Genomic DNA, 27,455 nt, shown 5'->3' with positions numbered 1-27,455 from the left:
GATCCCTTACTTCATTAAGCAGCTCGAGATTGGTCTTTAGGCCCTCTATATTGGAGACTTCATCAAAATGAATGACTCTATGAGATGGAGATCCAGTTTCCACAGGGAGCCTGGATTTTGAATCGTAGGCCATCGTAAGGGGGTTTCTCCGGTGCCTGTCCTTGGGGTAGTTCCGTATGATCATAAAACTTTGGGTAGTTTATCTGGCCATGTCTTTTTGGATTCTTCAAATCTTTTTTCGAGTCCCCAGAGGATTGTTCTGTTTGTTACCTCCACTTGTCCATTTCCTTTGGGATGTGCCATATATGACCTTTTGTGTTTTATCCCGAGCTCCTTGGAGTATGCTTCAAAATCTGAGCCTATTAATTGGGGCCTAATATGTGAGACCAAGACCAATAGGATTCCAAACCTCATCACGATGGCGTCCATAAATTTGACGCAGTCTTGTTGATTTATTGTATGCATTTCCTTAGCTTTAGTCCACTTTGTCATGTAATCAATATCCACCAGAATGTAGCGGAGGTCTCCCTTTGCCGGGAGAAAGGTCCCATGATGTCAATGCCATATACGGCGAAAGGGATAAGGAAAAATACTGAAGTAGAAAGGCGCAGGCTTTGATTTGAATTGTTGTTGAACATCTGACATCGGTTGTATTTCTTTACTTACTCAACTGCATTTGCTTGAATTGTTGGCCAGTAGTATCCTTATCAGATTATCTTGTATGCTAAAGCTAAAGTTTTTTCCGCTAAGTGATCCCCACAGATGCCTTTGTGCACTTCCCAGAGATAATAATTAGCTTCATCTGTATCCACATACTTAAGAGTTGGAACTGAGAAAGTTCGTCTATAGAGATAATTATTCTTCAGGAAAAAATGATCAGCATTGTGTTTCAAGTACTAGGTCTTGTTTTTATCTTCTGGGAGTATTCCATGTTTCAAGTATGCTATAAATGGGGTCATCCAGTTCTTCGGACTACTGATACACAAGATTTCAACCATTTCAGTACTGGGAGTCCGGAGTTCTTCGAAATAAAACAAGGATCATAGATCTGAAGAGTTTTGAACTAGTTTGGAGAGCTCACATGCCTTAGCATTTTCCTCTCTATTATTTGTAGGATGGTTGTATCCAGGATGGTTCCAGGATACTCCTTACCATGCTTGGTACTGTGCTGGTTTTTGGTCTTTGGCAATGTATTCCCCGTTTGCCTATTTGACCACAATTTGGGAATCACTATGGATGACCAGACTTTTCACCGTGAGGGATTTTGCTAGTTTGAGTTCGGAGAGTAGGGCTTCATATGCAGCTTGGTTGTTAGTTACTTTGAAGGCGAGGGTGGTTTTTTGCTGAATTGTAAACCCTTCAGGACTAGTGAGAATGAGGTCGACTCCGGATCATTCAACCATTGCTGAGCCGTCTACGTACAATATCCATGTATTTTTGCTGGGTGGTTCATCTTTGGTAATGGTTGAATTTGTAGTAATCGAAGAGGATTCAGGGAAGGTGCATTCCATCACAAACTCTGCCAGTGCCCGAGCTTTTATTGCTGTCCGATGCACAAACATGATATTGAACTAACTCAGTTCAATTATAATATTTGAGATATATTGTGTAATTATTTTTGTCAATAAATGAATATTCTGTGAATATTAAATGATTTTTTGGTGAATTATGTGTTGATTGATATCTGTGTTGGGTGTTTATATGTGATAAAATTTGCGAATTTTAAATTTTTATATATCTAAAATGAGGTATAGATTATTTTAATATTTTTCTAATAATTTATATGTCATTATATGATTTTATAAATGATTTATAGAATTAATAAATTATTTTCGATTTAATTATTGATTATTTTGATTATTCGGAAATCGTCCAACTTCAACGGTTTTTACGTTTTTACTACCCGAAAGTTATGGGAAAACTCATTTCTAGCCTAACTGATTATTCCGAGCATTTTCCGTATTTTGAATTTTTCGATCCGGAGTACGGTTTTACCTGTACGATTCCCGGTATAAATTTTAAAATATTATTTAATCATTTCGGTAAACCGATAAACTAGATATTTTTGATATAAGAGATATTTTGCAAACAAAAGTGTAATAATAGGCTTCAAAATCAATGTCTACCGCAACCCCTCTTTTTTGATGTTGCGGTAGAGTCAAAATGTGTTACCAAAATGACATATATAATTAAAGATGATTTTTCTGAATTTAACTAATTAATAATTTTTTACATAGAAATGAAATAGTAATTGAAATATGTATTTTATTTATTTTTAGAAGTTAATAATATTAGTATATGAATTATTTTTAACTAATATCACTAAATGAATTGAGTATAGAACATAACATCTTCTAATAGTTTTAAAATTTTATAAATAAATTAAAGTAATCAATTAATTGTAATGAATATGATGTGTTTAATTTAATAAAATTTATAAAATTAAATATATAAATAAATTGGCAATGACCAGGTTGCTGAAATAGCTAGGTTGGGCCATTAAACTTTGACCCGCTAAGTTTTTCAGGAAGCGGGAAGTGAAAATTTCAGATAAAAAATAGGGGGGAAATCAATTTGGGTCTATTAGGTCTTCTATCCACTTCACACGGCGATAATCTCTCTCCGCATCTCTCCAAAATGCTCGCCGCCGTCGTACGCCATCTCCGCGACTCCGACTTCGCCGTGCACCTCGCCTGCGTCGCCGCAGTCACCTCCATGGCTTCGCAGATCACTAAACCGCCATTCTCAACACTATCGAAGCCGCTAATTGACACAATTTTGCACAAACATGACTTAAACTTGCAAACTGGTGAGGAAGGCAGGTCCTGAGGTGTTGTTGAAATTGGCTGTGACGGAAAAATGCAGTTTGTTTGAGTACAAGTCTTCGTGTTTAGTGTCTCTGGAGAGCCGAAGATTCGATAAGGTAGTGTTGCTTGGAAGTGTTTGAAACTTTTAATTCGCTTATTGTGTCGTGTGTTTATGACATTTTGTGAGTCATTACGCTACACTAATTATTTCACACCAGCAATTTTGGATGTGTTTTTGTAGGTGAAGGTTATTCGTGACACAATGAATCAGGCATCGGAGATGTGGATGATGATTATTGATGAAGAGGATTTATGGTTGCCACAATTGTCTATAGGTAATGAACTGGTTTGCAAGTTATCGTATTTTAGATTTTGTATAGAAGATAGTATCCAAGAGATTTTGGCTGGACCATTTCTCTGCATGCTAATTGATTTCTTGGGTTGATAATCTATTTTGATTTGCTGATTCTTGTGACTAATAATTTATACTACATAGCTGACCGACTAATAGAAACATTTTTTTTGTATGCGCTTACAACAGGCAAGTTGATGGAAGTCACACGTAGTATGCTCGGGGCATTACGACAGGATTATTCCTCCTTTGGTGGGAAATGTTCATACTACATTGAGTATTGTTAGCCTGGTTATATGAATCATTTATTATAAATGTGTTTGATTTTACGTGTTTTCCTTTTGCTTGATGTAGAATCATTTTGGTATTAGTCTGTTTAAATTTAATAACTGGAAGTTACAAGTTCTCTAAATATTTGTGTAGACTCTACACGCACATGGTATTGTTTAGATAAGCTTTGGGGATAAAGTTTATCAAGTTGGGATTACGTTTGTGTTGGTTTATTAGTTGCTGACTAGTGTGGGTATGTTATTTGGAATGCTTTTTGTGAAATGTGGATTATTTCATAAAATTGATAGGTTATTACTCTACTATATAAGGTACAGATGATTAGTCCCTTTTGTTGGGGGAATGTCTAAGATGTACTGCATTGAAGATTGATAGGTGGTTACATAATTGTGTTTGATTTCACTTGTTTTACTTTTGCTGCATGTAGAATATTTTTGCTATTGGTTTTGTGTAAATTTAATGTCTGCAAGTTAGAAGTTCCGGACTTATCTGTGTATCATATTTGTGCGTGCGTGTAATGAACTAGAAATTAGTTGTAAGTATAGATTCTAAAATATATTTGTTTATACTCCTTATTTCTTATGTACTAGGCATTTTAAGACTTAATTAGGACCAACCTTTTTCATATTGGTTGTTACCCATCACTGCACTGTGCTGAATAATTGCATTGTATTGAACTCAGAACAGGTTTTGCATACTGGTGGCAACTCATATACATAAATTCTGCTATTTAAAGTACATTAAATGTGGTGTGGGGTATTTTGATTGGTTTTAAAGTAATTTGTACTATTGAATTACTAAGTTTTACCGACTCCTAATAATATTTGTCTGCAAATGAGATAATTAAGTATGTAAGTAATCTGATATTGTAACAATTTTGTGGGTTATATGTAAATTGTAATGTTATTGGAATTATCTTCTTACTAGAATCCACATCAATATTCTAGGCCTATGCCCTCATTGCGAAAGGTGTTAGGATAGTTTGCAGCAACACAACAGGTAAGAACACGAAGTCTGTGGTACTTAAAACACAGGGAAGTGGATCCCTTGAAGATAACATAATTACAGTGTTTGGCATGGACACCTTTTCATGCTTGGAGCCCATAAATTTATGTATATCATGTGATTACAAGTTGGATGGGTTTCTTTCCAAGTCTGGATATGGTAGTGGATGATATATGAGTGATCGTCAATTTCTTTTTGTTAATGGTCGACCGGTTGATATGCCCATGAGTGCCCTGTTCTGGTGAGTGAAGTACCAGTTGGGTTAGGAGGAATGAAGAGGTTTGTGTCCGGCCAAAGTACAGGAACTTGCCTGTACACAATTGCAAAGGTATGAGCACCAACATCAGTTAGTGATTACTTTGGGATCACTCTTCACTTTATAATCAATCACCATAGCTATTGTATGCACACAGAAAATACAGAAGTTGATCTACAATATGCAATACAAGAATTACTAACCATTATGTTATATATTCAGTCATTGTTTCATTCTAAAGGTTTTCCTGCTATTTTCTATATATACAACTTGGGGTTCCAATTGTGTTTGCTTTATACATAAAACTTGTAACAACTCTATGCTCTGAATACTTGCTCGAATATTTAGCAAAAAGAAGTACCTGCTGGAAGTATGCCCGAGCGAAATGATACCTGCTCTGAAATCATTGGTTCTGAAGAGCTGAATTCTGCAATGAAAGATATGGATGATGTGGATCATGCTGGAAGTATGCCCGGGGGAAATGATATTGGAATTTTAGATCTGGACAGCGGTTGAGGTTCTTTTCAAAGTGTATGATTTAATATGTTAAGTTCTCGTGTTCTGAAGCTGTTTTTCTTTCAGGATGAACAACAGTTGGACAACGTGGATAGCTACTCTGATAAATCAGTGGAGTCTAAGCAAAGGTTTTCTTATGGAAGCACATACCCGTGGGATGCATTACCCATTAATGAGCTGGATGATAAGGTGTGCAACTGTGCAAGTAATTTAATTTTGTGCAAAGAAAAAAACTACCCGAAGCTCTGCTAATTTATCCCTGTCCCCCCAAATCCCCTGTCTTAAGCTTTTGCTAACGTGACTTGAATTTTCATTCTGGGCACTGTGTTCCTCGTCCAGATTCATGAAAAAAATAACTGCCATATTTGTAGGTCCTCATATTGTGAAGCTGTTTTCTTAAATTTATGATGTAAGAATTTATGATCCTTTCAGGATGAGCAACTTTTGGATGACCTGGATAAGTACTCTGATATGGACTCCGAACAAAGTTTCTCTGACGAAAGCACATATTCGTGGGATGCTTTACCCATTAAAGAGCCGGATGTTAAGGTGTGCAAATAATTTACTTTAGTGCAGCAGTCTTCCACCGTCTAATTTACTTTACAAAGTTTTTCTTTTAAATGTTTACAGCAGTATTCCACCGTCTAAACAAGAGATAAGCAACCTTGAGAGACGGAGCAATGGTATTCCCTTAAAGTTTTGTAATATTGAACATGGACGTGTTAGTTTCTTTGCGTTGAACATGGGGGAACTTCCGCTGCTTCCCTGATTTGCTTAAATATAGGACAAAATAGAGACAAATATGTCAAAGCTGTAAACACAGTTTGATTATCTGAATTAGACCTCTAGTTATGCTATATATGAAGCTGAGTACAATAGTTACATGACATCATTTTTTGTATTGCTAAAAACAAAATCATGTGCAATACAAGGTATGTTCCTTGGACAATGTATGTTGTAAAATTAAAAATGTAATATATTGTTGTGATGTAATATAACAAATTTATGAGTACTACTTATAAATAGAGAAACACTAAAAAGCGTTGCAAAAAATACTAAAAAGCGTTGCAAAAAGGTTGCATCGATACCCCACATGTGGGCTCCATTGTGGGGCCCACAAATATTATACTGATAGCCCAAACCCTATTGTAACACTTTTCAAGACCTATTGCAACCCCATTGGTGTTGCAATAGCACATTTATGTAACGGATAACCAGGGGTTGCAATAGGGTGTCACCGGGGTTGCAAAAAACTCTATAGCAACGCCTGAAATTGCAACCCCGAAAAAGAGTCGCCATAGCCTTTTTTTGACCTTTAGCAATGCTTTTTTGGCCTTTAGTAACAGTTTTTTGGGCTTTTCTCGCTTGTTTGAGACCAAATATCGTTATAATTTGTCAAAGTTGCCAAGAAGGAGCTATTTCTTGTTCCTGCGGTTTCAAGGAGACAGGAGAAGCTATGTCCCATTGTAGTAGATAGTTCGTGTAACAAAAAGAACTGTATTTAAAAGCCCAGTGTTGATGTTTATCCAAAAACCGGTACCAAATTGAACCAGTTTTATAAATACTTAGCTATTTAGTATTCTATTTTTATATCCGATATGATCCAACGGGGTACTAATATTCCGTAAATATAAATAGTCGTTACAGTGTTTTATTTTGTACAAATAAACACAAATAAAAAGTAAAACTAGATAATTATCCAGAGAAAATAGTAATATTCGTCGCATTCTTCATAATCAAACGAAGATTTGATGGCGTTATCGAAGTCAGATCTTGGAGTATGAATAACCAAAACGAAGCTTTTGAAGAGTAGAACCAAGTTTTTTAATCTATATCATTGCAGAATCATCAGGTTATATTCTATTTATTTTGTATTAAGATTAAATTAGGACTTTTATATTTTGATGTTGTTTATGTTTTGATGATTGCATGTCATAGATCATTGAATTCTGGTCAATGTGGAATATTATATGAATGATTTTGATATTCATATCATAGAGAAATCAGTGTTTGATTATCTGAATGAAAAATTAGTGTTTATAAGGTTTGAATGTTCTTAATTGATTTTTAGGGGTTTTTGATCTAAGGATATTTAGCCGAATTGATTGTTACCAGTAAATAGATCGTGCAAAAAGGAATTGATTGATGCTAGTTTGAAGGCCAAACGATTCCTGGTTCGAGCTCACCGGAAAATGAAGCATGGGGGCGGCGGGAATTTTAGGCCAAAATTTTGAGTTATTCAGGGATTATTTGAGCGTTTCGTTGCCATAATAGAGTTCCTGGAGTGGTATAGAGCATATCTACAGTAGTTGGTAGAGATTTGGGCATATTTTGGAGGTGGATGGAAAGCTCGGTCGCCGATAATGGCGACCGACCGACGGCATAAGATGGGACATGGCGATGGTATAATTAACATTTAATCCCCCTATTTTGTGAAAATTACATTTCCCCTAAAAACTTTTAAAAACTTACAGTTTACATCCTCGTACAAAACTTTCAAATATTGACAGTTTACACCTTTAATAAATTATTTTTAGAAAATTGCTTTTATTTATTTATTTTATTTTCAAAAATACTTTTTAATTATTTAAAAATTCAGAAATAAATCTGAATTACTTAATTAATTTATTTTAGTTAATAATTAATTATTTATTTAGTCAATTAATTTAAATATTAATTTCTTAAATAATTTAATTAGTTATTAATTACTTTTAATTAATTATTAACTAGATTTAATTATTCTTTTTGATTTAAGAATTCTGAAAATAGTTCCGAGCTTCAAAATATTTTTATAAATTATGTTTAATGCTTGGTAATTAATTATAGATGATTTTAAAGCAAGTTTCGGGTGGTCGAACCTTGTTATTCATTTATGAAATGATTCTTTTACCCATTTTAATTTTGAAAAATGTTCAAAAATCCGTATTAAATGCCAGAAAAAATCTTTTTATCCCCAAAGTTTCTTTGACAAATTATTTTTATCGAATACCTTACGTGCTATGTGCTATCTGATTGATGTGTCATATGCCTATGTGTTCCTTGTTTAACTATTTTAGTCATAACTTTCAATCCGTACGCAGAATATTAAAACGAAGGGTAGATAGAAGCTTGTGACGTCTGTGTGATAATTAGAATAGTATGAGATTGAATATTGATAGATACTTATGATTTCTAGCAGAGGAAGCGAGGCATATGAAAGGAAAGCAAGTGGTCAGTAAATAGAAGTGATAAACGAGTTCAAGTGAAGTGGAAATCAGTTGAGATAAGGCAAGTATTCCCATCTTTCTTGAGATTTATTCTGAACCTTTCTTCAGATATATTGTAAGTATTCCGAATAGTTCTTGTTTTATATTGAAAGTCCTTTGAATTGCTGAGTCTCAAACCCTAACCAAATCATTTGATACTTAAACTATAAGCCTTATTCATTTTGAACTATTGATTGTTGAATTCCCAGATACTAAACCACACAAATATATTCTCACCATATACCAAACATTGAAACATAACTTGTTGTGCAAGATATGCATGTACTATAACAAGACTAATTCACATTGACGATCCTAAGATTTAGTTGTATGATAGTCTAAATCTGTATTTTGTATTGTATTACTTGAGTCTGTAAAAATGTTTAAGATCAGACTGGAGTATTTTTCCGTAAAAAGTCTCAAGCCTAAGAATAAAATCTGGAAGAAGATCAACAAGATCATTCCTCAGATGAAAGATGAAGAAGCTTGGAGTTGAATAAATCTGTTTTAAGAAAAATGTTCTAAGTCAAGATATCTACAAGTCACAGATCAAGTCATATAGAGAAATCATTCGAGAACTCCAGCATGACTTATCGAGAAGTCCAAAATGGCTTATAGAGAAGTATCATAGATATCGACAAGCCAAATGAAGATATGAAGATTGGAGATATCGACAAGTCATTTCTGCATATAGAGAACTCAGAGATATCGACAAGTCAAAATGAAGATATAAATATTGGAGATATCGACAAGTCAATTTCTCAATAGAGATATCAGAGATATTGACAAGTCAAGATGCATATAGAGATCTCAAAGATATTGACAAGCCATTTCTATATGAAGAGATTTGGAGACCTCAAAAAGTCAAGTTCACTTATAGAGAACTCAGAGATCTCGACAAGTCAAAGACACTTGTAGAGAACTCAGAGACCTCGACAAGCCAATTATAGAGAAATTAGAGACCTCGATAAGTCAAAACAATTATAGAGAATTCAGAGATCTTGATTAGCCATTGTACTTATCGATATGTCAGTTCTCTATACAACAAACTAGAGATCTCAATATGAACATCAAGTACAAAATGCAGACAAGTTAAATATTCAAGACTATCAATCAGTAAATGATCTAATCACTTAGATTAAAAAGACTACAAAAGCAGCTTGAAGAGTGCAAGATCAAGGGCTAAGATTAATTGACAAAATAAAGTCACAGACCTACACGATTTGCAAAGATTCACTAAGCCAAAACTGGAAAGCTTTAGAGATAACATTAAGTAGGGTTTAGTATATCTTATTGCATGCTGTGTAAACCCGTGTTTACTAATCTATAAAGTAAATGTTGGTCCTTTGTTTAAAGTTGTAACAAACATATCAAGATTTTCTAGTAACTCTCTCAAGATAGAAACTGAGTTCTTTACTTACAAAAGAATCAAGAAGTTAAAGTTAAGTGAGTTTTGAAAATACTATCTTTGTTGTGCATGCTTTATTAGTTCCGTTATACATAATATCTCTACAAGTTAATCTGCTTTGTTTACCATCCATAATAATTTAAAAAAGGCTAAAATATGCAAAACATATTCAGCCCTTCTATGTGTTGTATTCAATATCTAACAAGTGGTATCAGAGCAAAACCTGAAAGTAAACAGATCAAGATCTTGGAAGAATGAATACACAAAAGATAAGTTGTATAAAGATACTGGCCTTTGATAAGACTAACTACATATTATAGAAGAAGAAGATGATGATGTTTCTAAGGATGGCCAATCCCTTGTACATCCAGATTATGTAGAATGGACCTTTCACTCTTATGGAAAGGATTGAATAATCTAAGGATGGAGACATGATCATCCCAGCTCATTATGGTCCTAAAGATCCTTCAAAATGCACAGACATTGAGAAAGAAAAAGTCTCTCTTGACACTGGGCTACAATTAATTATGATAGAGTCACTTGACAATATTATGTACAACAATATTGTCAACTGTAACACAACCAAGCAAATTTATGGAGGATTGAGATACTGTGTGAAGGTATAGAGGAAGTTAATTGAAATCAAAGGAGAATGCTGGTTTCTCAGTATGAGGTTTTTATGGAAAAACCAAATGAGAGCGTTACTGATGGGTTTGAAAGATTTAATAAGTTGATTAATGACTTGCAGCTTCATGACAAGTACTATGAAGCTGAGGAGGTTAACTTGAAATTTTTTTTCACCCTTCTTGACCATCTTGAACAGAAAATATCAGCAATAAGAGAAGGATGAGACTTGAGCAGGATAACACTGAAGGTGTTATATGGGATTTTAAAAACATATAAACTGGAAATGATTCAAAGAAAATCCTTAAGAACTGGTCAAGGGAACATTGTTGATGGACGAAGTGCACTAGTTGTTAATGACAACAATTCATCTGATGATGAATTAGAGATCCAGACTCCAGCTGTCTCAAACATTGAGAAAAAGAACAAGGAACCAATGAAGCAATGAAGCAAGTCAATCTAGAACTTAAAGAAAATGAGTTCTATATATTGGATGAACTGGATGAGTTAGATCAATCCATGGATTATCTAGCTAGGAAATTCTCTAATATTAGAGTTAAAAAGCCAAAGTTCTTCAAGAGTAAAGGACACACATATAACAAGGACAACAGCTGGAAAGGAAAGGGACAGTATACTCTTGGTGCCAAAAGTGGCTACAAGACTGGATCTGTTGACATATAAAAAATAAGGTGCTTCAATTGTGATGAATTGGGCCATTTTTCTACTAAATGCAAGAAGCCTAAAAAGGTGAACAAAGATAAAGCCTACCTTGAGTTGGACTCAAAGTATGAAGCTCTCTTGAAGAAGCAACAAGGTAAAGCTTACATTGCAGAAGAAAAGAGTTGTGATGATTCTGATAATGATGAAGATGAGGAGGTTGGAAATTATTCACTCATGGCCTTGGAGTAATGAGAGTCATCCTCATCAAAAATAGAGGTACCAACTCTTACTACTATTGATTTAAATACAAATCAATATAAAGAGACTGTTGAAAAGATGAACATATTCCACATTCACACTAGCATGGTGGCAGCTACTGAGGAGGTTAGTAGGCTGTCAAAAGCTACTGAGAAGCTTGAAGTTGAGAAGCAAAATTTGGAACTGCAACTTATCTAAAGAACAAGCAGAAGTGTGCTAGTGAGATAGAAGCCATGTTGAGGGAAAGGATAGAGAGAATAAGGTGAAACTGAAATTATTCAGGAAAGCTTCTCTGTTAGTGGGTCAGTACCATGAGAAGAACAAGCCATGTGTTAATATAGCCATTGGCCTTGACTATGATGCCTTAAACAATAAAAAAAAGAATGAAGGTGACAAGGGCAAAACAACTGTAAATGAAAATGTCCCAGCTATGCTGAGAAAGGTTGATTCACCTTTGCTTAAGGCATCTAAAACAAGAACTTGTTGATGAGAACAATGAGAAGAAATCCACAGAAAAAACTACAACTCCTAAAACTGAGAAGAAGCCCATGTTGGATCAAACCCCCAAGAAGCCAATCAAGGGGGTTAAGACTAAGAATGCAGGAAAGAAGAAGAAAAACAAAAATGGGAAGATTGGGATAAATAAGAGCAATAACTTTGCATTTGTTTTAGATGCTCCTAGGAAATAGTGTCAGAATTATGGCTCTACAAATCATCAAACTGACCTTTGTAAAAAGGCTGTTAGTGAGTCAAGATAGGGAGCATCCAAATATAATGAAACCAAGACTGAAGATCCCTATTCCTTATATGATAATTTTAATTGCATTCCTTGCACTATGAAAATGATGACAAGTTGCCACAAGCTGAGAGTAGACCTCAAAAAGTCAATATTGAGTCTGCAGCTAAAAAGAAACATGCAAATCAATCAATGAACACCATTATTTCTAGATCAACTCATTCTAATTCTGTAAATTCTGTTAACAAGAAGAAAGTACCCAACACTGCTTGGATAGGTAAACACACTTAATCCTCATTATATGCAGGAAAATGAAGAAAGTCATATTGATCATAGACAGTGGATGCTCAAGACATATGACAGGTGATAAGGCCCTGCTATCAAAGTTTGAGGAGATGGCCGACCCATTACTAACTTTTGGAGACAACATCAAATGTTTCACAATGGGATATAGAAAGTTAATTTCTAGAAATATTGTCATTGAAAATGTAGTACTGGTTGCTGGTTTGGAAGTGAATATCCTAAGTGTTAGTCAATTCATAGATAGAGGATTCGATGTTACATTTGACAAAGGAGACTGCATAATCATCAGCAAAAAGTCTAGTGAAGTTGCTCTGAAAGGACTAAAAAAAGGGAAGCCTGTTTGTTGCAGATTTATACTCAGTAAATAAGGAAGGAATTTGTTGCTTCTACACCAAAGCATCTGTAGAGCAAAACAATAAGTGGCACAAAAATCTCTCTAAACTAAATTACAAGGCAATCAACACCCTGGTGAAAAAGGAGTTAGTGAGAGACATGCAAAATATGGAGTTTGCTCAAAATAAAGTTTGTGAGGCTTGTCAAAAAGGCAAATTGAAGAAGTCAAGTCACAAGAGTAAAACTGTAAATTCCATAAGTTCACCTTTGCAACTTATTCACATGGACTTATTTGGACCAGTTAATGTCTTGTCAATTTCAAGGAAAAAATATATACTTGTGATGGTGGATGACTACTCAAGGTACACATGGGTAGAATTTATGAATTCTAAGAATGAGACTCCACACATCATAATTGAACACATCAAAAAGATTGAGAAGCAGGTTGAAGATCAGAATAGTGTGAAGAGATTGAGGAGTGACAATGGGCATATAATTCAGAAATGTAACTTTAACTGAATTCTACAAAGACAAAGGCATTGTTCAAGAATACTCAGCTACTATAACACCTCATCAAAATGGGGTAGTTGAGATAAATAATAGAACACTAGTAGAGGCTACTAGAACAATGCTGCAGGATGCCAAACTGCCAACAAGTTTTTAGGAAGAAGCTCTCAACACTGCATGCTATACTCAAAACATATATCTCATTAACAAGCATCTTGGAAAATCACCCTACTCAATCTTATCTAAGATAAAGCCTACTGTGAAGAATTTTCATGTGTTTGGAAGCAAGTGTTATATTTTGAAAGAAAATTCTGAATATGTGGGAAAATTTGACTCTAAGGCTTTTGAAGCATTTTTTCTGGAATATTCATTGGACAGAACTGCCTACAGAGTTTAAGTGCTTGAACAGAAGAAAGTTATAGAAAGCACAGATGTGACTTTTGATGATGACAAGTGTCCAGGCTTGGAATACCTTGATGAAAATGAAGCTGAGGCCCTTAAATTTGAAAATCTCAACATTGATAGTGATTCCGAAGATGAAGCTGAAGTCAACACAAGCTACATAATGGATGAAGAGTCAACTGAACTAGTGAATCATGGGAATGGAAACTCATCTAAAATACCTGAATTTGATAGCACAAACTCAGGTGGGGAAAGGAGAAAGTTCTGCAAGTCATGCCAATGATGAAGAAAATGCAAAAAATTTAAGTCAATAACCTCACACCAGGAAATGCGATATTAGTCACATAAAGAAGCAATTATTGGTGATCCAAATGCTGGAGTTAGGACTAGAAGTGCAACTGCTAATGAATATCTACATACATGCTTTCTTTCACAAGTTGAGCCTAAAAAACCGAGGAAGCTCTACTTGATCCTGATTGGATACCTGCTATGCAAGAAGAGCTAAATCAGTTTGAAAGAAAAAAAGTTGGGAGTTGGTTCCTGCACCAAAGAACAGAAGTGTGATTGGAACAAAGTGGATGTTCAGGAACAAAATGGATGAAAATGGGATTGTCACTAGAAACAGAGCAATGTTGGTTACAAAAGGCTACTCACAGGAGGAAGGAATTGATTATGATAAAACTTTTGCTCCAGTTTCAAGACTTGAAGCAATAAGGATCTTTCTTGCATTTGCTGCACACTCAAATTTTAAGGTGTATCAAATGGATGTAAAGAGTGCATTCCTTAATGGTGAGTTGGAAGAAGAATTTTATGTGCAACAGCCACCTGGCTTTGAAGATCCAGAATTTCCAAACTTTGTGTACGAACTACTCAAGGCTCTATATGGATTAAATCAATCACGTAGAGCATGGTATGACACACTATCAGAATTTTTGCTTAAACATGGATTCACTAGAGGTCCAATTGACAAGACTCTTTTCTACAAGCAGCATGGTGGCGATATGATCCTAGTTCAGATCTATATGGATGATATCATTTTTGGTTCTAATAATGAAAAGAAATGTCATAGATTCTCAAAACTCATGCAGAGTGAATATAAAATGAGTATGATGGGGGAATTAAGTTACTTCCTTGAATTTCAAGTCAGTCAAAGAAGTGATAAAATCTTCATTAGCCAAAACAAGTATGTTAAAGATCTATTGAAGAAGTTTGGTATGATTAATTTTTCACCTACATCTACACCTATGTCTACAGGTACAAAGTTGGATGATAAGAAAGGAAAAAGTGTAGACATTTCAGGTTATAGAGGAATGATTGGATCTTTACTATATTTGATTGCTAGTAGACCAGGCATTATGTTTGCAACATACCTGTGTGCAAGTATTCATGCCAATCCAAAAGAATCACATTTGATCGCTGTGAAGTAAATTTTCAGATACTTAAATGGGACTCCGAACTTGGGATTATGGCATCCTAGGGGAACATGTTTTGAAGTTGTTGGATACACAGATGCAGATTTTGCTGGATATAGGGTTGACAGAAAGAGCACTAGTGGAAGCTGTCAATTTCTTGGACAAAGACTTGTATCCTGGTATAGTAAGAAACAACAATCTGTGTCAACTTCCACAGTTATGGCTGAATACATAGCTGCTGGAAGTTTCTGTACTCAAGTGCTTTGGATTAAAACTCAGCTAATTGACTATGACCTAGTGTTACACAAAATTCCAATTATGTGTGATAGTACTAGTGCTATATCTATTGTGGCTAATCCAGTTAATAATTTTAGAAAAAGCAAATTGATGTAAGGTACCATTTTATTAGAGAACATGCTGCAAATGGTACCATTAAGCTCATTTTTGTTCCAATAGAAAAACAATTAGCTGATATTTTCACTAGACATGTAAGAACCCAAATTTTTGACGTCATTAAAAGACCTTTAGGAATAGTAACCTTGCGGTTTATTGAAAACTTTTGCGACCACACCATATACGAGTGTTTAATTTAAGTTTCCGAGTTCATATTGGTCTTTATAGGTTGCCCATAAAGGGGCATCACACGTAAGAACCATAAAGTCTAACTATTACTATATAGTTGAGGCTATTGACCCAAACTAGTTGAAGATGTCATTTTACCAATGAGGATTTAAATATCTTATTAATAACGAATTCAGCAAAGATACTGTCTGATATACCCTTGAGGATTTTTATTTTCATTAAGAAAGATTTGAATATAATATACGAATGTCATAAAAAAAATAAGTACACTACATGATATTATTAGTGCGCTTAACATGTAAGGTTATGATGGTTTAGCTCAGAGATCGAGAACATCGAGAATTGATGGCATGACTAGAATTGAAGTGCGTAAGATTACAATGAACAATAGTTCGATCAAAGAACCTTTTAAAAAGGATAGACCAGTGAGTCTAGAGCCGAATTTTTCGGTTGATATGATGCCAGAGGCTACGTATATATACTCATAGACCTTTAATATATTCGGTAACGTATGTTCAATTACACACACATGCAACTGAACTTATGGACTGCATTGAGATCCCTAAGAGATCTATTTGATCTATTCCCAGGGGGAACTGGCCACTTATAGTTAGTAACGTATGCGTGTAGCAGGCAACTATCGGCTTAACAGATGTTTTTGGAATATTTCTGAGTAAAGTCTTCGAGGTAAAACACTGGAATGACAGATATACGTGCGAAAGTCAAGTTAGTAAGCGATTTTAAAATTAAGTTGAAAAAGAAACTATTTGAAATATGGAATTACGAAGAAGAAGAGGTGGGATCATCCTTAGATGGATAATGATGAGAGTTAGGATAATCAGTGAAATATTTTGGCACCTACTCAATGTCACGTTACTCCCTCCAAATTGTTAATCATTCGTATTTCCTTCATAAGTCATATCAAACAATCCTTTTCGTTCCTTACTTTGAACTTCAGATGTGACCATTTTGAATAGTCTTTCTCCGCATCAGGACTTGTTCAATTCTTTTAGTTAATCCATGAACTTTCATTCATAGATTATGATCTTCTTGTTCAACTCAGAGATATTTATACTTCATTTCAATTATCCAAGAGATTTTTTTATATATAAATTTTCCCTCACTTCATCGATGAATATTCATAATGAGTATCTTCATTTGATTCTTCTTTCATACTTACTCTTCTCAGTCGAGATTATAAATATTTAACAAATTGTTAAAAACATGGAGGATCTAATATCCATATATTCCTCGGGAATCCTTTTCTTTTAATCGGGATGAAATTATATATACAACTTTGAAATCATAGTAAGAGTATCAATTTGATATTGGTATTCCGAATTCAATTCTATTTAAAGATCTGATAAAGTATGTGAACTAGGGCACCTATCAGTGTACCCTTTATTTGGAAAGAAATATTTGATAAGAGGCTATCGATTGTTCCAATGCCAAGACCACTCAATTCAAAATTATAATTGTCTTTCTCGGCCCAAATTTTAAAACTCTTTTTTTCAAAATCGTCATCCAGGTAACCACAATTTCTTCAGTGGTTACGATGTTGAGTTTTTTTTACAAACAAACTGAAATATGCCTAGTTGCATATGTTCTCATGAATGACTAGTTAATTGTCCTAACTAGTCAAAATTTTAATTAATACGACGAAAGCCTAGCTAATCATCCTAGCTAGTTGCTATGCGCCAAACCAATTGTGCTGACCATTTTCTTAGCCGGTTGATAATATTGCTTGATTTGGACTAGCTATTATTTTGCTAGTTCCACTTCGAATCAAATTTTTATTATTCCATAGTGCATTACATATGCAAAATTTAATTGTTAATAAAATTTTCAAAGAATGATTTAATTGAGACCTACTCAAACGAGAATTCATATTCAGTTTATGAAATATTTTGTCCATAAAATATTCTATTCTTTCGTTTATGTAAAGAATAGCCAATTAAAATCATAAAGTGATTGAAGAACAATATAATTCCTTATTTGTTAATCATTGATTAAAATTCCTTCCTTCAAAATAACATCATTTTGAAACCTCAATGATTAACCTTTGGTTGGGAATGTTATTTCAAATTTCCTTCACTATTCGAAAAGAAAAGTATTCTTTCAATGGGAAAATCTTACAAGTATCATTCGTATGATGTTATTATTCATCAATCATTGCCTTTAAGGAATATTCTCTATAACATCATAATATAAAATTCTAAGGACATGGAAGGATAATCCTTGTTGTATTCTTCCTTCCAAGTTATAAATCTTCTAAGTGTTGCGACTCTTTGATTCAGAGCTCATTATTTGTTCAGATGCTAGATTTTTAAATCTTGTTAAGATTGTCTAAATTCATCGATATCGTGAAAATCATTTTTACAAGGCTAATTTCCTTCCAAACAAATAGATGTATAGTTGAGAACCAATTGTTGTAATATGAGACTGAAAGCTCAGTGCTATGATGGTGCAATCGGAGCATCGTGATGAGTAAGTTGTTTTAAGATGGTTACAGAAGAATGATAATAGAGATTTTAACTTGATTATTTAGGTACGCTTCTATGAAACATTATTGGGATAGGTAATAATGAATTCGGGGAAATACCAAGCATGTATGAATTTGAGGAATAAGATTTTCAAAAACTGAAGGTAAGATTAGTAATAACCTCTTGTTAGAAATACTCAGCGATAAAAATAGGATTTTGTGTGAAGTGTAATGATACATCTACGCAGCCTAAGCACCGTGAGATAAGGCATCATAATAATAATCTAGAATAATCTCGATAAGGTTCGTACTGAAAGGGACAAGGAGTTTAACATATGAGGAAAATTTGGATTTTTTTTTACTTACGCTGGACACGGCGTAGAATTTTTGGTCAAATTGATCAAGGACCGTGATTAAGAAATCTATTATCATCAAGGAAAGGCCAATGCGGTGGCCGATACTTTAAGTAGGAAAAGATATATTGAGGATGACAAATCTCAGAATAACTAATGAGAAGGATCGCATGAAAATAACGCTTTATTACTTAACAAGAAGACTTAAAGATGCCTAAAAACGTAAACGGATATTTGTCATGACAGAATATAAAAAGGGATGTCATTGAGTAGGTAAGTAAGTATTTGTCATGGTTGAAAGTGAAAATGAAAAGCTGAGAATTAAATTTTTGACGATCGCGGCTTGTAAATGACCCAAATCAGAGTAAGAGTTTATTATAAATTTTGGAGGAGGATTATCAAGAACCAAGTAAGCCGTTGTGCTATTTTAGTACTATGCAAATAATAGATCTCCACTCTATAAAATTGTTATGAACATGGACGAGATAATTGGTGATAGAGAGACCCCGTTATATCGCACCACGCAAGGACCCAAGATATTTCATGAGAAGGGACGAACAGAGGCATGAATTAGAGTTCTCAAATCGATAAGTAGAATGGGAGGACTATCCAGACCATTGAAGATACGTCTAGCGGCTTACCTTTTATTTGGAACGGTTTGAGGAATCGCCTATTGTTGACAAATAATTCGTGTAGATGTACTTACCATGCTAGCATACGAAAAATAGTCTCCGATATCCCTTACGAAGGACAATGTGAAAGAATGAAGGATGTCATTGTCAGAGCTGATAGAAGGCAAAGAAGATCATACACGCCCTATAAAGGCCACTGGTAGCAGGTACCAATAAACGTGAATACATCTAAGGAGCTAGCGAGAATAACAAGTACAACCAAGAAGGTATCGTAGTACTATAGATATTATACGGGGAATGATTAAAGAAGTCCGACCGATGACGGAAGCTGAACGTTCCACGATCCTAAAACTTGTCAATCAATTGCGTATGAAATGGTGCTTCCTTCAAGATGGCAACAGGACGATGATGTGCCTTACGTTACTACGGGAAGAAATGTTAAATATGACGCTAAGGTGTAACATGAGACAAACGTGTAGAAATGCGAGTAGAACTTCTTACATAAAATAATCGACAGAGATGATGCGCAAAAAAGGGAAAACATTAAGGAACGACACTCTAGCACTAGTAAGAGTGATGGAGGGGGAAATGAATAAGTTGAAGGAGAATTCCAAACACTAGAAGATGTGCTAATAGTCCATATTATAGATTTCTAAGGAAAATGAAGTGACCAATTGACGTTAATCGAATTACCGACAATAACGAGTTATCGTGCAGGCATTGTAACGGCTACAAAGCTTTTACGAAAGAAAGAATCGTTCTCCCTTAGGTTGGGAAGAAATTGGTAAGCAGAGGATACTGGACCATAGTTGAGTCTACAGACCAAAAAAATTCCTAGAACTTATCAGATGCCGGCTAGTGGCATCCCAGGATGAACAATAGAGATATGCATACTAGATCTATATAGACAAAAAGTACGAAGTAAAAGACCAAGTAGTATTGAAAGTGCCTCCCGGGGAGGGAGTGATGAGATTCGAAAGGGAAAGAATGTTGAACCAAGGATTATTGGACTGGTTGAAATTTTTAAAGGAATAAGAGATTTGGCGTATAAATTAGCACCAACATCAAACATTCACCAAGTTTAAAATGAGTACCCGGAAATATATTTGACGGATGAGGGGAAATTTTATGAAGAGATCCAATACTGTGAAGTTAACGTGAGAACTCGAGGTGGTCCTGTGAGAAGCGTGTCCCTGCCAATTTCTGAACTGATTTTAGGACGGAATCCTTTTAAGGGCGAAGACTGTAAGAATCCAAATTTTTGACGTCATTAAAAGACCTTTAGTATTAGTAACCTTGCGGTTTATTGAAAACTTTTACAACCACACCATATACAAGTTTTTAATTTAAGTTTCAGAGTTCATATTGTGGTTACGAACTTCTAATAGGTACTGATATAAGTACTGATGACATCATTCTTCAGTAAATACGGATATTAAGTCCTCATACGAACTTCTAATAGTTCTTCTCCTGATATCATCAATTATATCTAACAATCTCCCCCAACTTGTGCATTATGGAAATATGTACAAGTTCCAATTGATGATGTTAAAACTATCTAAATGCAGTAATCAAGTAAACATATTCATTCTTACTTCAGTGTATATCAGACTTTACTCTTCATTCTGAACTCTACCACAGTCATATGTACTAACTAAGTGTATGCAAAATTCGTGAGTTTTCGAAGAAAACCAATAGTCCAAATGATATTATTTTAAGAGCCATCGAGGAATAAGAGAATTATACTACGACCAAGAAAATCTTGAGAATTATTATTTCATAACTCATAACCAAGTACGAGCACTGGAAATGGTAATGATTTACGATTAGCGGAATTCTTCGATGTAGCATTTACGAGAATTGATTTAAACGTATGTGAACGAAAACGAGATAATGTAGGATGATAAAATAAAGTGATAACCAAGGAAATTAAGTATTTTATAAATTATTCAATGAGTAATAAATTAGGAAGCTAGTTACAAAAATTAATAAATAACAAATTTTGATAAACATAAATTCAAGGAGATTATCATGCAAGCTTTGACAAATGAGACACCTAGCTAAGCCTAGCCTTTGACAAATGAGATGCATCTTGTCCTATACACTTAAGTCACAAAAGCCTATTTCCACCACATTTCCAAGAAGCAAGCAAGGCAATTCTCTCTCTCTCTCTCCAAAAACCAAATGCTGATTTCCAAGAATACCATGGGAAGAAAAATTCATATATCATGATCTATTCATTCAAAAATCACCACATTTTAATCAAAGCTTACTCATACCATATAAAAGGTACATTCAGAATTTCATGGCCATTGAATTAGTATATCATAGTCAAATCCTTGCTCAAAATTGGTGGTGAATAGTAGGTCCGAAAATCACTAACTTGTTTTCTTGATTTTTCATGAAAGTTTAAGGCTCCTAAAGCTAGACCAAGGCTTCATCAAGGATATTAGGAATTTATTAAGTATTAACAAGCTTCATGGAAGGTATAAACATTCATCCAAACATTTTTTAAGTTTTAAGTTTCAAAAAAAGTAAGGATCTTGGATATAAGTATGGTTTTGATGATTGATTTGATATTATCTTGATATTTAGATAATTAGTTTTAAGGTTGATGATTGTTGCCTCAAGAACATGATGTTCTTGAGGAAACAATTAGTGTTGAGATGATAATTTGATGATTGTGGATGGTGGTATAATGATTTAAGACGTAAACGAAACTCGAATCGTAATCGTAACCTCGTTAAAATGAACAAAACTCAACTTAAGTTTCTGCAGAATTTCCCGAATTTATAAACTGTAGTTTCCTGAAAATGGAGACTTTATTATGATATAAAATATTATGAGGATCGTTTAGGCTCTTGAATCGCTTGATTCCGATTTACGGATCAAATGTTATGACCGTTTTAGTAAAACGGATTTACGCAACAAAACTGCTACAAATTACAAATTTTGTAAATATAAATGATTGACTTAAAAATATTTAAAAATCATGAAATTTTTAGAGAGAGTAATGACTAGAGTTTATTAGCTTCCATAAAAGTTTTAAGTAAAAATGTTGATTTTTTAATTTTATAAAAAATATCGGAGCTGAGGTCGCGCGGAGTACGAATGTCAAAAACAACCCCCTGTTAAAAACTGCCACTTCGGGATTTTCACCCCTGTTACCAGAAAACTATTTTCAAATGATGTGTTATAAATCTTGTCTAGATCGCGCACGCGAAAATGATGCGTCAATTGCGTTAACGGTTTGAGAGATATCAACATTTTAGTGAAAGCGGTTTGAATAGTAAAACTCCGTTGTTGACCGAACTTTTGAAATACTTTTCACCTAATTAAGTTCATTTTATCAAAATGAAACTTTTAAGATAAATATTAAAAGCACTCAAGAAAATCCTCGATGTGCCGAGACTTGACACGTCCCTCCTCTTCTTTCGTATTAAAATATTAAATTTATAATTTATTAAAAATGATAGAGTGCGAGTCGCGTAATAGTAATATTCGGTAAAGTCAAATCTAGAAGACCACTTTGACCGTATGTTTCAACCAAGGATTGATACTTATTTCGAGTCGGTCGAATGATGAAAGTTATGAAGTATTAAACTTATTAGAAATATAATCTGGTGATGAGAGTAGGAATACTGATTAAGGTTATGATGTTTGTTGATTAGAAAACCCGAAACGAGAGGAAGTCGGGAAACGTGTCTTGGACTTCAGGCAAGTTTTCAAACCCTACCTTTTTTGAAACTGTTGTGTTGTGTTTGTTTTCAAATAATGTCGATATATACATGATGCTCTATTTACGACATTTTTTGAATTATTTTATATAATATCATACGATATGATAATGATTTTGGTATATAAATATTACCGAATTTCAATCGATAATGCTAGAGAGTAGCGTTGTATATATGAGGAGTATATTTTAGATCGAGGATCGATCAGTATAATTTTATGAAAACCCGGAAGTATTCCGGAGGTATTTTATTTAAGAATATAAACGCTATAGTAGAGCGTGATATTTAAGTTATAAGACCGAGTGTCGGTCAGTTTTTATAAAGTATAAACTCGAGAATCATCCCACAGATGTTTTGGATCATTAAAAGTCCGTACTTATTTTATCCCAAGGGACTCGATGTCCACTTGTGAAATATTAAATACCTCGAACTTTTATTAAATTGATTTCTAAAGATAGTATTCCCTCAACTATATTTTATTATTCGTATAATAAATATTAATTTATTATGGAAGAAGTATTCTCCAACGATTATTTATTTCAAACCCGATTAAATATTAAAGATTATTAAATTACTTAAACATAAATTAGTTGAGGAATATTATTTCAATATTCTTTTAAAAGCATAATTATTCGAGGTTTAATTATTTAATGATTGATATTTAATTAATAAATATTTATTAAATGATTTATTTATGATTTAAAAATCATAAAATATGATTTAAAATACATTCTGATTTTCGGAAAATCATTCGAATAATGTCTGATCGTCGGAGAATATTATCTCGACTTATTTTAAATATTTTGAGTATAGTTTCAAAAGAAACTTCCCCTTATTTACTTATCTGTTAACAACGGTCAACTCACATCCTTAGTACTTCCTCTGAAAAATTTGGAAGTACGTATACATATACCTATATACGCTAATAAAACAAGTTGTTTCTATCAACAAGCGAAATTCTTGGGGGAACTTCGTTGTGGTTTGATTTCTTAAGATATTATAGAATTCTTTTAAAGGACAAGGGAGGGGTAGACTCTAGTACTATGTGTGCTAGATGGATTATCAAAGGTACCGCAGGCGAAGGTACTCCGTGTACTCAGGAACTTACGAAGTATGTGTATACCCAAAAATGGGACACGTTGCCCGAATGCGGCAAGGGTGATAACCGGGATATGAAGATGTCGTCCTTCTACTAGTAGAAAAGGTTACTATTTTCGTAGTAGGACTGATCATCGTATGCGGTGGCTCCAACGAATGTCCTATTCTTCCAATTGGAATTGTGATGCAATACCGTAACCAAAGCCTAGGTGTTGGGTTTACCATTAAGGTATTCGCAAGATAATAATCCGTTAAAGAATTATTTTCATAAGAAGGTGTGTATGACCAAGGAAAAATATTTTTGAATAAAACATAATTATCATATATGACATTTTACTTGAGTTTATTACATAGTCATTTCACACTGTACATTATTATGCTAGGAATTATACATCACTCTTGCTTTTTTTTAAATGACACAACACAACAGATAACCAGTATGCCGGTGTGGGACTTAGTCGCTTGCAGTCATGGGGAGAATCCTTGGCATCTTTGTCTCAAGTGGGCTAGAGTATCAGATAGGTATAAGATATCAGTCGTAATTATTGTAACTTCATGTAGAGGTTATGAATAATTATTTAAGATCCTGTAAAGTACATTTGAGTTTTAATAACAGATGATACTTGTTGTACGTCGTTTCTAAGGCTATAACTTATGAGTGTGTGAGATTGGAGGTCTGTGATTTGGAATTATTGGATTATTGAGTTAATGCAGGTTATACATGATTGAAAGATTGCGTGATGACCCAGATTCCTGACCCCGGATTTGGGGGCGTTACAAGACTTGTAGGTGAAATTGGAATGCTAAATTCTTCATCCTAAAGGAAAGAACTCAACTAATGTTTTACAGAAGATTAATTTCTAATAAATCAAAATTCAATTTGATTTAATTGGAAATTAACAAGATTATGAGTTATAAATATTTCAGAAATCTTTGTATATTTATTTTTCAAAATTTAATATTTAACTTGGAATTTTTCAATTCTGAGAAAACTGGCTAAATGATAAGTTACATTTTCAATATGTAAAACTAGCATAAGACATATTTAAAAATAACAAAATTATAGAGAGACCTGAGTTCTCGATAAGTTTAATTGACTTCTCGACAAGTCATTTTGAGCCTTCTCGTGTGAGTTCTCGATAAGCCAATTTTCTGACTTCTCGAAGGACTTCTCGACAAGCATTATTATGACTTCTCGATAAGTCATTGTATTGATCTCGATAAGTGATAATTACAGAGTTCTCTACAAGTATAAATTTTAGACTTATCAACAACTTAGAACCAAAATAATTTAATAAATTATTTTGGTAAAATACTTTTGATAAAATTATTCTGATTTTCTTATGATTTTTTCAAATAAAAATTGGAAAATTTCAGTCCATTCAGGACAAATTGGGTTTTCATTTGACATCTCGATAAGTCATTTTCTAGTTCTCGACAAGAGTCAGGAAAATGAGATATCCATATATATCTATTCTTTCATTATGACTTCTCGATAAGCTAATTCTAAACGTTTATTTTGAGTTCTCGATAAGTCATTTACCTTTTACTATAAATACCCTGACATCTCGATATATACCTCTTTACGCCTTCGAGATCTCTAAGTGACCTAATTTTTCCAAATCCAAACCGTTTTATCTCATTTTAAGCTCTTTCTCTCTAATATTTCTTACCCACTCAAATTCAAACTCTTCAAATGGCATCAAACACAACTACACCTTTCATCCCAAAGGAGGGAACCAACTATCTTGCTTTTACAGATGCAAATCAAGTTCGTGACAGTTTCAAGAGCTTTGTGAAGTTTCTTTCTAAAACTTAATTTGAAGGTGCTCTAACTGCAAATCCAGTACTATACTCGAATGTTCTTAGGGATTTCTGGAAGACACCTTTGATAAGGACGGTGGTGCATGAGAACCAAGCTATGTCCATGCTAGTTAACTGCTCTATTCAAGGCCAACAAGTGGAGTTTTTGAAGATGATGTCAATGTGGCTTTGGGCATCCCTACTGAAAATCTGGTGGATGTTCCAACACAAGATGAGCTAGCTAAGTTCATGGACTTCATAAATTACAGTGAAAGAATCAACTTCGCTAGCCTGAACAAGAAGTACCTGAGGAGGGAATGGTCTTTCCTTTTTTATTCAATTGTGAGGGCATTCACCTGTAGGAAGATTGGGTTTGAGAACATTTCAAGTGTAGTTCAGAAGTTGGTGTTCTCTATGGCTCACAACAAACACCTCAATGCAGGACACCTGATAATGGAGGAGCTCAGCACCAGGCTCACAATGCCCTCAGGCTCACAATGCCACCAGGCTCACAATGCCTTTGACATCAAGAGGTAAGGAAATCTTTCTTTCTAGATTTATAATGTCTGCTTTAAATCATAAAGTGCGTGATATTCATAAGCTTAATGGTATAGATAGAACTAAAATAGGCAACTGTAAACAAGTGTCCAAAGTTATATTTTGCCCACTAATTACAAAGAATAAGGTACCTGTAAGTCTTAGAATCACTCCATTTATGTTGAAGAGATTCAGGACTTACCCTTACCATATGCCTGACATGATGTCTACAATCTCATCTAGTACAGTAATGGCTCATGTACCCGTGGAAGAACAAAAAGAGGAACACCAACAGGGGCCTTCCCAAACTGAAACCCTTTCTTTTTTACCATTATGAGCTAGGAAACTAACCACTTTATCCTCTCAAAAGGGTGAAGTGAGTAAAAATGAGCCTGTTATAGGGGAGGCAAGCCAAAAACATTCAAGTGCAAGATCTTTGCAAGAAGAGAAAGGGTTTTAGGCCTTGGTACATAACAGTAACCCAGTCAAATCCCCTCCAGTTTAATTGGAGGTTCCCGCAAGTGGTGAACAATACACTATCATAACCACAAGTCCAACTGTGAGTCAAACTGTGACATCTGTCACAGGTAATATTACTGAACCCCAACCATCCACTCAAACCCTATAGACATTCCTTCTACATCAAATCCCTCTCTACTACCATCACACCTTATCTCTCAATGGCTTCAATATGTCCAAACTCAACCCATTACAATTAATGATCTCAATTTGTTACAATAGAGTACCTATAGTTACGTTTTCTATTTTTATGGTAACAAGTTGAAAATGTAACAACAGTTCTGTTGCAACATACCTAACTCTTTAGTAACACCTAAATATATGTTGGAATAGACTCTTTTGCAACACCATATTAGCTATTGTAACACAAGGTTGTAAAATGATTAAATTGTTTTGGTAACATTTTTAAACATTCGTGTAATCTACCGTTACACTATCTTATATTTTTAATAAGAACATACCAAAATATAATATTGGTTACACTTTCTGATTTTGAAAATGTAATAAAACCTAAATATACTTCCACTGAAATGATACGATTTGATCAATACATAACATTAAGGATTAAATACAGTCAACTTCAGAATTTAACGAAGGTAC

This window comes from Apium graveolens, chromosome 5 (assembly GCF_009905375.1).
Source record: "Apium graveolens cultivar Ventura chromosome 5, ASM990537v1, whole genome shotgun sequence".
Lineage (NCBI taxonomy): Eukaryota > Viridiplantae > Streptophyta > Magnoliopsida > Apiales > Apiaceae > Apium > Apium graveolens.
The sequence above is the reverse complement of the archived record's forward strand: the minus strand, read 5'-3'. Positions refer to the sequence as shown.